The following is a 13185-nucleotide window of genomic DNA, read 5'->3' as shown; positions in this document are numbered from 1 at the left end:
TAAAAGAATGCCAGATTTATGATAGCAACTTGAATGCAACATCTTACATGCTTTCAGTTGACTACACAGTCAAAAACTCTGGCATGTGAAAACACATTGGAATTACAGAATTGCTTAGGTTGGAAAAGACCCTTATGGTCATCTACTCCAACTGTAAACAACACTGCCAAATCCACCACTAAACCATGTCCCTAAGCACCACATCTAGACATCTTTTAAATACCTCCAGGGATGGTGAATCCATCACTCCCCTGGGCAGCCTGTTCCACTGTATGTTAGCCATGGAGACTGAGTGCTCAGTATTTCAAGGTGTTTTTTTCCTCACTGGTGTTTTTTAGCTCAAGCTAAAAGGGTTACAGTTTATGGCAGAGTCAAACCTAACAAAGCTTCAAACTACTCACATATGCCCAGTCTTACAAGGATGTCATAAAAGGTTTAAAGACACTGCTTTGAGTAAGGGTTGGACCAGATGACCGCCAAAAGTCCCTTCCAACATGAATTATTCAGTGATTCTAAGGCAAAACACACTCTGGTTTCAAAAGCCTTCCAAAAGGACCCACACCTTTAGGCTTTATTCCTCTGAATTTTCTAGAGGTCAAGTGCTGACAGAAATCAAGCACTAACAATTCCTTTGAAGTCAATGGAAATTACAGCCCCTCATCCCTTCAGTGGGTTTTGGCTTAGAGATTTGAGTGTGACTACTAACATGAAGGCAGACTTTGGCGCAAAAATTCGGGTGCAACTTCTTTTACTCTGTCCCTCCCATGCCAGCATGCATTCACGCACGCAGTCTCCATCACCAAACCAGACATGCTTTTTCACCCTATTGATCTGCCTTACAAACAACACTTCCTTGTACTACTAACCAGCAGAATCAGAACACAGGAACATGATACACACTCTTAAAGGCTGACTGGCTTACCTTGACATCACTCCACATTCCTATCCATCTACAAAGCCAGGAGTTATTCATTCTGGGATAATCTCAAAGCTATATACCTTCATTGAAAAGAATTACTAATTACAGATTTATCAGGAGGCTGTACACCTTTACTTGGAACTAGCACAAATACTGATCTCCTTAAATATAAAAGAAAGAGCTCCCCCTGCTTTTCATTATACAACATTTGCTGTTGCAAAGCTTGATTTTAAAGCCAGATAGAAAAAACCAAAATGAGGTAACAAGCAGTTTCAGCATTGTTAATTCCATGCCTAGGCTGCATAAAGTCCGAGCTGATCATTCCAAATTAACTTACCTTATTGCAACAGCAGCATATGATAGTTAATGCAACACATCAAGCAGGAAGAGTCCTTCCTGATACCTTTTAACTGATATGTCAATATGTAATTAACTTAAATGAAATCTGTTTGCAAGTCTTGAAGCACAGTATCTATCTCCAAAGTATTTTTGCAATTATGGTGCACAAATAACACATTCTAGTTCAATTTCCACTGCCATCCTTTTATCAGATTTCTGTGTGGAAATTCCATCCAGAGTGAATACTGCTACATGCTGGCCACAGCACAATACCCTCACAGTTACTACTGTGTGTAGTTGCAAGCGATGGAGATCAAGACCAACAGAAAGATGGGAGATGTCTATTCAGAACAATTCTAGCATTAACAGAGGCAACAGAAGATCCTCTCTCTCTGGACTCGCTAGGATCTACATCACTGAAACAAAGAGTATGTTGCCAGCTTCTCAGACAAATTGCTCCCATGAAAGACATCGCTGCTTTGGAAACTCCACAGGAGAACATAGTTAATCTCTGGCTCTCACTTAGGAGTTGTTTATTTGCTCAGAATAGGACTTAATGTGGCAAGTGTGAACAAGCTTGCACTTTAGGAGGAGCTGGGAACTGTTACCAGGTTCCCTATTATTTCTCTGAAACATTTTGTTCTTTATTGGTTACAAAATACCTAAGAGGACAACTTCCTATGTACAAGAAACAAAAATTGAAAATTAATTGAAAAGTTCCATTCTGCTGCTGCTTCTCTAAGTATTCCAGGCTACAGAGGAAAAAAATGTAGAGTGGCTTCTTGGAGCTAAATTCCTCTGAATTGCAGAAGGATGGGCTTTGTATCAGATGATGCGAGTTTACATCACTGGCCCTGTTATCAATTGCCTTCAGGGCTTCATTTTTACTTTTGTACCTTAGTTCTCTTATTTATAAAATAAGAATACCACCAGTAGAGGTTTAGCTCAACTGAGTAAAAGTAGTTCAAAACCACATTCACTTTGATTTTTATTGTGGTAATTATTTTTTAAAATATGGTACTTTCAACTTTCCTGAAAGAATTAAGAGTAAAGAAGCTAACAAGCTGTGAATGGTGCTAAAGCTCTGTGTATGCACCAGACCCCAAACACAATTTGCTCTTGACTGTACTACAAAATCAAATTGTCTTCTGACCACACTGTGAAATGATAATGTTCTAACATCATGTTTTGATTTAGTTATTTAATAATAATGCAATCAACGGACAAACAAAATGTTACTGTTTGTGTCGTTTCCAGGAAAGGAGGCACAGGAAGTAATTGCCAATGATGTCATTAGTCATGTTTAGTTACAGTCCTTCAGATATAGCCCTAAACAATCTTCAGGGACAGTAAATTACCATTATTTGGTGATTATCTATGAGTGCGGAAAATCCTATACACCTAAAGCAAGTTCTGGAACAAGTTTTCAAAAAACAATTTTTGAATCAATAAAGATAATAATATAAAAAAATAAAATACAGTAAACCAACACAGTATGAATCTGGGAAAAACGTCAAGTGCTGTCTTTGTATTTTCAGTGCGTAATTATCCTCTGCAGCTGGGATACACTGTGACATCTCTGAAAGGGTAATCATGGGAATCGAGATTTTTATTAAGTCTGTTTAAGAAGTATTGTAATGAAACAAGAAAATTTAAAGGTTGAAGGATCTGAACATGAATTAAACATTACCCTTAACTCTGATGTAAAATATAAATGTTTGTTCTTGCTGTTGATTTCACCTACTACTGCATGAAAGGTGAAGGCTGAACGTGTATCACTCTTGGTTTTATTTGGCTGTAAGTCTTGATGCAATAGATATATCTACCCACATGTACGATACTCATGTATTAAGCTGCAGTATGAATTCATGCTACTTTCATGGGGACAACTTATACCAAAGTGATGGAGGAAACTGTTGTAACAGTACCTCACTGCAGAATATCCCCCTGAATGCTTCACTATTTCACAACCTTCAATCACCCTTGCAGTGACTTCATGCTTTCAAATAACCAATTTTTTAATCCTCCCAAACACTATCACTTCCATTTCCACTTGTCTATTTCAGACCTACAGAAACAGGGGAAATTATAGTTTGTGACCTCCTGACCAGTAGATAATGCAACACGGTCCATAATTAGGTTTGTGTTAAACCAAAATACAGATATAATTACCAGCACTAACAATGTTAGTTATGCCCCAGCACTTGTGCTTGAGTGTACATAAGCTACAGCATCTTTTTGTCTGATTTATTCTTTTCCAGTTATATCATTTTCTATTAAAATCAGATTTTCTTTCAGACATGAATAAAGTTACGTTCTCAGATAGTAGGGCTCAACTGAGAGGCACCTCAAGCTTCAGATGCTCTAGGACAAGTGAAATAGCAGTACATCAAATAGAGCTGAAATTCCTGTTTGAACTATCCCAGAAGAAACCAATGAAGGCCAACAGAGATCCCAGGAGATCTGAATGGTCAGTAGACCCAGTCAAAAGGACCGATTCTACAACCTATGCAAGCAATCAATTCATCAAGAAAATGTGTTGCATTTCTAAGCCGAGACATTTACGTTAGACCTCTTTCAACCTTTAAGACTGTAGAATCAAGAAACTCATGAAGGAGGAAAGGCAAGGACACCTATGGAGTCGGTAAGTGACAACAGGAGGAAGCAGCAAATTAGCGTATTGGTACAGTGATCTAAATTACAGCTAAGCCTGCAGAGGCTATAAAGGATGCTGTATCATGAGTCACTAATGACTTCTGGGGATAGGAAGAAGATAGCCTGGTAAAAATCCTGAGAGGCAGTAGCCAGTACATACTCAGATGATACAAAAAACACAAGACAAATTGCATCCACATCTTGTTTCAACAGCCTGCTGCTCAGCAGAAAAGACTCTGTTTGCCCTTCCTTTCTCTCTCCTCGACACTTCTAAATGTCCTACAGCTTTGTAACCCCTTGGGAGCCCTGTGTTGAACAGCTCTACCATCCCTAAGGCAGATGGTATTCCCTTCATACATCCATCAAAACCATGCCTGCAGGGAAATGCTTCTGAGGGACAGGCAGCACTTTCCAGCTTTTCTTGCAGCTAGCAACTGGCTCTGCAGCAAGAACATATTCTTTTGATTAAGAGAAAAACTCTAGTACTGAGCTGACCGGGTTTTGATTTGTTCCTCTGGTGTATCATTATAGCTGGAGATAGGCAACTAGTTCAAAGAGGCACAGAAACAATTATGTGCTTGGTATGCGAGTCCCAGAAGCATCTATTGCTATTTCTTTGTCACTCATCAGCTTTTACTGTAACGAGACCTTGAGTTGGAGGAAGGAGGGGAAAAAAGAAAAAAAAAAAAAGAAAATCAATAAGGGTCATTGAAACTCTGCTATGGCCAAATGAAGTACCAGACTTCACTGCCAGCAGTGTCATACCCATTAAACAATAAAACACTACCTATTAAATCCAATCTGTAGTCAACACAATGGTCACTGTTCTGCTCACACTTAATTCTGTGAAATCACTTGTTTTCTTGTGTGAGCTTCAGAATATATATTTTACCTGAAACACCGTGAAGGTGGCTGTGCACACAGGTAGGACGCTGCAATCAGTAGCAATGAATCACTAGGTACTTGAAGAGAGAGAACTATGGTCAAAAGCAGAAAATAAAGACCACAGATTTGTAGGGATTATTTCATTCTTGCTAAGCCCCCTCCATTTTTCAGTAGCTCCACTTGAATTTCCCCTGAGTTTTAGATCTTCAATGCAAAAAAAAAAAAAACAAACCACCCAACAAAAAACCTCTGTGGAACCCCTACAACTCTCCAACAGATGATCCCTTCAAAGTATGATACACTTATTGCCCAGTCACTAAATGTAATCATCCGATTCATGCAAGCACTAATACATGCAATTGCCATATGCATAAAACTCTCTCATTACATTGTAACACTGAGGCACCAGGGCAATACACAGAATTTAAATTACACTTCTAGGGTACATTCAGTGACAATGAAAGCATAGGCATAATATTCCAGTGATCCACAAGTAGGATCTAGCACTTCTGATGGTAAAGGCTGACAACTGTTGTATGTGTGGTATGAGGAAGAATGAAAGGAGTCGACTATAAGTAGATTCCAGCAATAAAAAAGATGGACCTGTATTTCACTCCATTTTTAAAAAGACATTGGCAAGAAATTCTGATCAAAAGCTCCAAATTCTACCTTCTTGCAAATATTTTCTTCTAATAAATCTCATGTCTACATTTACCATTGAGAAATTAATAAAAAGCAATTCTGAAGAGATATATATGAAGCCCCTGCATTCCCTCTGCATTCACATCAATGCTCTTTTCTACAGGGCAGTCTCTGCCCCTGCACAAGCCACCTGGAAGCCATACAGCCGCAACTATGAATCCACACTAAAGCCTGGGTTCAGCTGCACTCGGGAAGTTGCATTAGCAAGGCTCAGTGCCACGCCAAACGTGTCTGCAAAGATTCCAGATAGGAACTCATGCCACCCAGCTGGTTTTGCCATAAAACCAACATATAGACTTGCCTTAAGAAGCCTCTGCAGCAAGCAGCATGCTACTAATGTTATAGATTATGATCATGCACAAAACAAGCTACAAATAAAAGCCATGGTAATTTTGAGTCCCATGCTTGTTTCAGTAGAACATCAATATATGACTAATTTCAAGCTCTACTGGAAACGCAGGAAAGTCACAAGCTCTTCTGACAAGGAGAACAAAGCAGAGACTTGGTCCTCCAAAGAGGTGCTGAATATGCATGTTTCGAGGGAATCTACAAGGAAATAAGGTGTCAACGCATGGAGAATCCTTCTCAAAAATTATGTCCAAAATGTTATGGAAGAAAAGTTTGAGAGTTAAAAATAGTGGGAAGTAAGACAACAAGTGAATAATAATATTCTTACAGACATTTTCACTCCAGAGGATCCAAATATAAACAACTTGTGATCTACAAAAAGCAAGTATGTCAACACTGTCGTCTTGAAGTAACCACAGCAAGCTAATACTTCAGGCAGCATTACCTGATCTGAAGATGAAGTAAAGCTATAGTTTTCCACTACTGATACCGACTTCACACTATGCAAAACTGTCACTGATAGTATCAGGAAGAAAACGGAGTAAGAGATTTCCCACCCTTGCAGAAGAATCAGGGTTACTGGCAAAATGGCGCTGTGAGGATTATTTGCAGAATTCACATCTGTGTCTCATTTCAATACTGTAAGTTTAAAACCAGCCTGGGACTTCTTGTGCATTTCTACATAAAATATATAGAGAAGAAGAGATCAGGTACTGGAAAGATAATAGTGCCTTTTTTAGTGAGGAACTGTTCATTTCTGTTAGTACAGTAACAGAGGTGCATTATATACCACTGTCCATTTATCTACTTTCTAACGACAGTATTCAACCACTTTAATTAATGACCAGGTAAGCAAGGTAAGCCTAATTTTTAATATTAAAATGAGTATATTAACGGAGCGAAATAATTTTTTTGTATAAGGCGAATGAGAGCTGGAAATTTAGCTTGTACTAGAAAAGTAACTCCTTATTCTGTGAAATAGCTTCTTCTAAATGCAAGTGAAAGATAAGGCAATAAGCAGCAATTCATCTGAAACGCTAGCTATCTTATAGTCAGCAATCCTACAGCAGATTTTTGAAATAGAAGGCATACCAAGCCTAACATCACAAACAAATCCCAACATAGATGATTATATAGCAACTACACCATACAGTCAATGGTAGTCAACCCCCAACAACTGCCAGTGGGCACTAAACCTTAATCTTTAGCATGAAAGCACCAACACCAATTCACTTGAGTTAAATGAGTAATTCTTTTAGTTGGAACTGGTAACAGTCTCCTCTTTGCTAGTCAGATCAGCCCACTGACAAATCATGAGACAGGCTTCACCAGCATGTTACAGCTCTAGTAGTTCCAACTAGAAAGAGCATCTCCTTGTTTCCTTCCCTAAGCTACAGAGCACTCCCGCTGTTAAACTGCCTCTACATTTCACCCAAAGCTGGCTGCACTTCAGCTGCAAATCAATGTTTGCTCTGCATGTTTTATATATTACAGGGATTAAATTAAAAAAAAAAATTAAAATTAACTCAGCTCCCTAGGCAAATTTTGCCAATAAAAAGTTGTGTTTCCCCATTTAATTCTGCTTACTATGAAACAACTAGTTTCCTGCAATGCTACTAACACAACCTAGCAGCAGCCCAGTAAATTCTACACCACCTGGATGGCTTTAAACATTTCTGTACTTTATGTGCTGATTAAACTCTAATTACAGTTATTTTTACAGTAGTCATTAAAGGTTGGATTTTTATAAGCCAAGAATTCTCATGTCATAGGTCACAGTCATTCAGTAAATTACAGGATAAGCACCTTAAGTGATTACGCATGCGTGCTAATGTCCATATTATTTTTAAAGATATTGGTACAACTAATTGGACTAAGATAATTTGAATCCCTTTAAAAGGCAATGACTGAAATATTTGAGATTTTTGAGACAGAAAGTTGTCTGTGTAACTGAATTTAACCTGTATGCATACATTTACACACAATATAGATGCTACATATTTCTCATATTCATAAACAGTCCAGTAAGACAATCTTGAATGACAGTAATTTTTACTAAATGATTTTGACAATCAGGTATTTACATGAAACCAAGATTAGGATATAAATCCTTAAAAACTTTGCATGATTACTCATTTTAAATCAAATGCTGCAGTCAGCAAGCAGACAGGTGACCGTTTACTAGAAAAATATTTTCACAATTACAATTTACCAAATATCTCTTAGGTCACTAGGATTTGCATTCATTTGTTCATTTCCCAGATTATATGCATAACTATTTCTTAGCCCCTTTCTAAAAAGATATTTTAGATCCTATGTGTAGAAGAAGTGAAGACTACTCTGCAACAAAGAAGGAGCTGCAGAAAAGCAACAATAAAAAATGGCAGGAAATATGCGGGTAATCCAAACCCTTAAAGGGACGATCACTGCTTGCCTTAAGAGCCATCTGCCAGTGACAATGTCCTAACAGGATATATCTGTGTACCTGTGTATGGAATTGGTAGGAGTGCCCTAAAAATGAAGTTACTATTTCAGTAACAGAAACAGAGAGCACCCAACTTAAAAGCCATACATCCAGCCCAGCACTTTGCAGGCAGAGGTCCCAAGCCACCAGACCTATATATACCTCATCCACCCCATAGATGACTGGTAACACCTTGGCCTTCTGCAAAGAAACCTGTCTAAGAGCTTTCATGGTCAAAGGATTTTCCTGAAGCAGGGATTTTTCTTCACAACAGTGAGTGAATTGATTATGCTAAAAATGCAACACCAGTTTGGTTATTATGAACCTGTCTTTAAGTCAATCTTTAAAGGAGTTTGCAGTGTCAACCTCCAGTACTTTTATTCTCTTATCATCTCTTCAGTACAGTTTCTTCCTATTCTTGGAATACCTGTATTATCCAACAGGATCACAATGTCTGTATATAGATCATTCTCTGAAAGTTACGAGCTCCAGAATAAATTATTCTGTAACAGAATTAGCTATTGCAGCCTAAATAGGCCACTAATCTTAACTGAATAAAACCTGTGTAAAGAATAAATTTACACTGTCCCGAGTGGCTCAGAAGCACTGCATCCCAGACACAGGTTCGGCAAGCACCCACTAAATCCACCACTGCTACCAAAGAATTTGTCAGGCATTCACAATGTACAACAGTAATAAACCACCTAAAGATACAAATACGCAGCTTCTGGAATTTACTAAGAGACTCAGTACAGAGCTGCTGCCCATTCTCTAAGTCAATGAGCATGAGACTCCTAATTTATATCAACGGCTTGAGAAATCTCACTGGATACCTACCAGTATATTTCAATCCCTAAATATCCCTGCAAATCCAGCTCATCCTTTTATATTTTGGCTTTCCAGTGATGGTGCTATTTTACAGGATATTTTCCCTCCACCCCATATTACTGCTGCCTGACAAAAAGCCAGTAACATCTAATACTCACTACCCTGCCCTCATTGCAATAGGTTTATACTAAGGCTTTCACTTCTGCAGATGAACTTCGTCAGCGTCCATACTCCAGGATGCCCTACAGCGTATAGTTTTGCAACAATCAGCCCTGTCATAAGGATCATACGGGACTTTGACTTCTGGTGAACTTTGAATGAAAAAAGAAAAAACCCAAACCACACCCACTCATGACAAATCCAATACTATGTTTCAGTACTGTTGCCTGATATTAATGATGACAATATAACAATTGGACCACAACTGTAGGGAACACAGAATTCATCAAGTGGTGTAGGCAGATTCAAGAATGAGAAGCAGCCTTTACAAATTCAAGGAAAAGCTAAATGTTGTTTAAAAGGGCTCTTTACACGTGTTAAAAATGTGTACCTAATATCTGCAATACATTGTCGGCAGTACTTCTTTCACTAGTGCACCTGGTTTAGATGTAGTACACCGGAAAGAAAAGATTATTTTCAGGAATGGAGTTTCAGCATATGGTTCGCACAGCCATCAGGTTCAGCTGCATCTCAACCTGTAGTACTACGTACTGGAGACCAGAAGCCTGCATCCAACCACAACCTGAACAAGAGGAATATAAGAGCTTTCTAAAACAAATACTGGCTTAGAAAACCAGCACATTCATTTTTTCCTTTGCCATCTTTACATATTTACACAAAAATGGTATATACATGTTTCCATGTAGCTGTTAGAGTTAAATAAACTAAAGAGAAAAAAAAAATCAAGTGGAATCGACAGCAGAATGTCACAGGCCTTATACCAGCCTTATTTAACAATTACTTTTAGAAATTGATGAAAAAACCTCACCAGAGCCACAAGCTCAGTAGCTATAGCAACATGCTTAGCTTCTGAGAAGAATCAAATAAGATAACCTGCCCTAAAATAGATGCAAAATAGCTGTCATTGCACATGTGTAGTTTCAAAGACAGAACACAACCATAAAAATCAAATTTTTTCAAATGCACAATACTCCTATTTACAGAAGTCAAAAAGCTACCCTACAGGCAGTAGGTGAAATTCGAGTTTAATTCCTTTACTCTCAGTGTTTTAAAAGCTAAATCGTTTATCTCAAAGCTTAATTGTGCCTTTTAACAAATTAGACTTCACTGGAAATCATTATCTGTTTCCCCCCTTCTTGTTACAATTCAAAGGCAGCATCTGTTAAAGAGCAAAAATGAACCATTTTCCCCTCATTACACAAAGAGTAAAAAGTCATCCCAAGTTCACATTACTTCAGAAGGTAATTTCTGTTCATCAGAACAATTTGGTATGTGTTCATCCCTTCACATCCAGTTTTGCAGGTTAATTTCCTCAAATATTTAGACTTAATTTGGTTTGTAACCATTAACTATGATCATGTTACAGAAACTGCATGTTTCTTGAAGTTAGTATTCCATGTCAGTACTGCTAAAAATATTCTCTGGGTTGTATCTTTGTTATACCGTGTGATCATATATTCCTCATAAAGCATTACACTAAGAAAAACAAGACCCAGCAGTTCCCAGAACCATTATGGGACATTGATCTGATCCATATTCTGGAGTCCCAGCAGAAGCCGTCTTGCTCGGGTATTCCTCTTCTGCAGGAGAAAGGAAGGTAGCTTGTCTCTGCCCTCCATCGAAGGGGCGTTTCAGAGCAGCAGCTGAAGCTCCATAGGAAGGCTGCAAGGCTGCATCCCAAACCATTCGATGGGTGACAACTGGCCCAGGCTGCAGCCAGCCTGGCTTAGATCAACTGCTCTTTTTACAACACGAAGAGCAACTACTTCAGAATTACTTAAGTACAATACACAGGGAGAAGAACAGCTACCAGTACATCATCAGAAACCACTGCTGGAGCACAGCTGTTCTTCATGAACTAGAACAAAAGCTATCCTGCCTCTTCCCAAGGAAATCTCCTCCTGCACATTGGTTAGTTCTCTTCAGAGAAGACTTTCTCCAGGAGCTTTCTGGGAACAATGCTGCCCTAGTTTGTTTGTTTGGAATTTATTTTTATTTTTTCTAAACCTTCCTGTGCTGCAATTAAGAGTGCAAAACAAAGATGGCATAGACATTAATTTTGCACTGCAAGGGACCGAGTCAAGTCAAGTCTTAATACTGCAAGCCAACATTTAATTTGTGGCCTTATTCAAAGGAGAAAAAGGAGTTGTAAACAAGTCAACTATCAATAAAAATGTCAGTGCTAACTTGGAATTTGAGCTTAACAAAAAACCTCATACAACAGCAAAACAGATATTAGGAGAACTAAAATAAACAGAAGCATTCTATTTTTTAAACAAAAAGTTTTCAAAGTCTAAACAGTGGCTTCTTGTGAAGAGCTCTTCCCTTATTCTGCTTCTGTTCATAGATGAGTAGAATACAGATTCTGCAGACGTAGCTTTCTCCTGAATTATAAGTATGATAACCCTTATGTACATCTACCTTTATAAAAGCTTATAGATACTATAATTTAAGAAGAAAATAAGACGTAAGCATGTGCTTACCAGAATGCTCTACTAGACATAAACACTAGGAGAGGGATGCAAAAATATTCATCAGCAAGGAGGAAACAATGTTGAATTACTTGCAATCACTGCTCTCCACACCCCAATTTGCTTAACCCAGCTATTCCAGTTACGTCAGCTGGCTGTTAAAAGAAGTGTTTAACAGTGCAAATTGGTAGTATTGCCACAGTAAAATTGGTGGTTAATGCTAACCATAAATCAGGCAAAGGCCCTTTTAAATTCACCACTGATTTTTAATTACAAAATTAATTTATTTGGACTGAAGGTACCAATAAAGTTCCCATTGTTGGCAGTACAGTTGTGGAACTAGCCCGATGCAACCCTTGCAGAATTCCAGTGGAAACAAATAGGTTTGGATTTACTGTTGAACTACTTTCTGTCAGCAAGAGTTCAGAAAACCATGGTCTTCCCCATGGGCTGTAGGGGAATCTCTGCTCTGGCACCGGGAGCACCTCCTCCCCCTCCTTCTTCTCTGACCTTGGTCTCTGCAGAGTTGTACCTCTCACATCTTCTCACTCCTCTCTCCAGCTGCATTTGTGCAGTTTTTTCCCCCCCCTGCTTCTTAGCTACGTTATCCCTGAAGCGCTACCACTGTTGCTGATGGGCTCGGTCTTGGCCAGCAGCGGGTCTGTCTTGGAGCCGGCTGGCATTGGCTCTGTGGGACACGTGGGAAGCTTCTGGCAGCTTCTCATAGAAGCCACCCCTGTAGCCCCCCCGCTACCAAAACCTTGCCACGCAAACCCAATACAGTCAGCAAAAACTGTCCTATTTTCAAAATGCACAAAGAAATAAGAGAGTTCATTTTGTTATCAAGGTTAATATACACTTTCTGCTATATGCAACAGTAACATTTAGATCAAATGATAAAAAGGTGGGATATGATTAAAAAGGGGTTTTAAAATATTTTTTCCAGGAGTTGGAGGTGGTACATGTTATCCAAGACTTGCAGAAGTCTCAGGTGACTCCTTGGCTGTTGCAGAAAAACCCCGCAATTAAACCTGCTTTTGGATAATTTCAAACATTAGCACTATATTTAAAAGTTCTCAACTACATGTCAAATACAACAGATTTAATTTCATCAGCACTGAGTGAACGCAGGAAGAAATTTCATTTCCCACTCGAATTCCAAACCGTATCTTTGAAGCTCCCTTCTCTTTAAAAGAAGCATTAGGTTTCAGTGTTCTGCACTCTGGGAAAATTGTGGGCGGGTTTCCAGTTAAAAACATGAAACATTTCAAAGCATTTATAAGTTTACTTTCCACTTCAGTTTTCCCAGGAGGATGAGAAAACGGGATTTTTAAGACAAAGCTATGCATCCATAATACTAAATGGTTTCAGCATCTTGAACTGTCCTGATGTTT

General features: G+C 38.6%; 1 protein-coding gene across 20 annotated transcripts in view; it reads right to left on the bottom strand.

Moving 5' to 3' along the window:
• The window catches only part of ARVCF (ARVCF delta catenin family member), a 286311-nt gene that overhangs the window by 209632 nt on the left and 63494 nt on the right, over positions 1-13185 (bottom strand). For 4 of the 20 annotated variants that reach the window (XM_075769216.1, XM_075769224.1, XM_075769231.1 and 1 more), the window contains exon 3: positions 6406-6526. The exons of the other annotated variants lie outside the window; for them this stretch is intronic. The gene's annotated coding sequence lies outside the window, so the exon portion shown is untranslated. The remainder of the gene's footprint in view (positions 1-6405; positions 6527-13185) is intronic. 20 annotated transcript variants of the gene reach the window in all.

This window comes from Balearica regulorum, chromosome 17, assembly GCF_011004875.1.
Source record: "Balearica regulorum gibbericeps isolate bBalReg1 chromosome 17, bBalReg1.pri, whole genome shotgun sequence".
Lineage (NCBI taxonomy): Eukaryota > Metazoa > Chordata > Aves > Gruiformes > Gruidae > Balearica > Balearica regulorum.
Note: the sequence above shows the minus strand (reverse complement) of the source record. Positions and strands in the feature narration are given on the sequence as shown.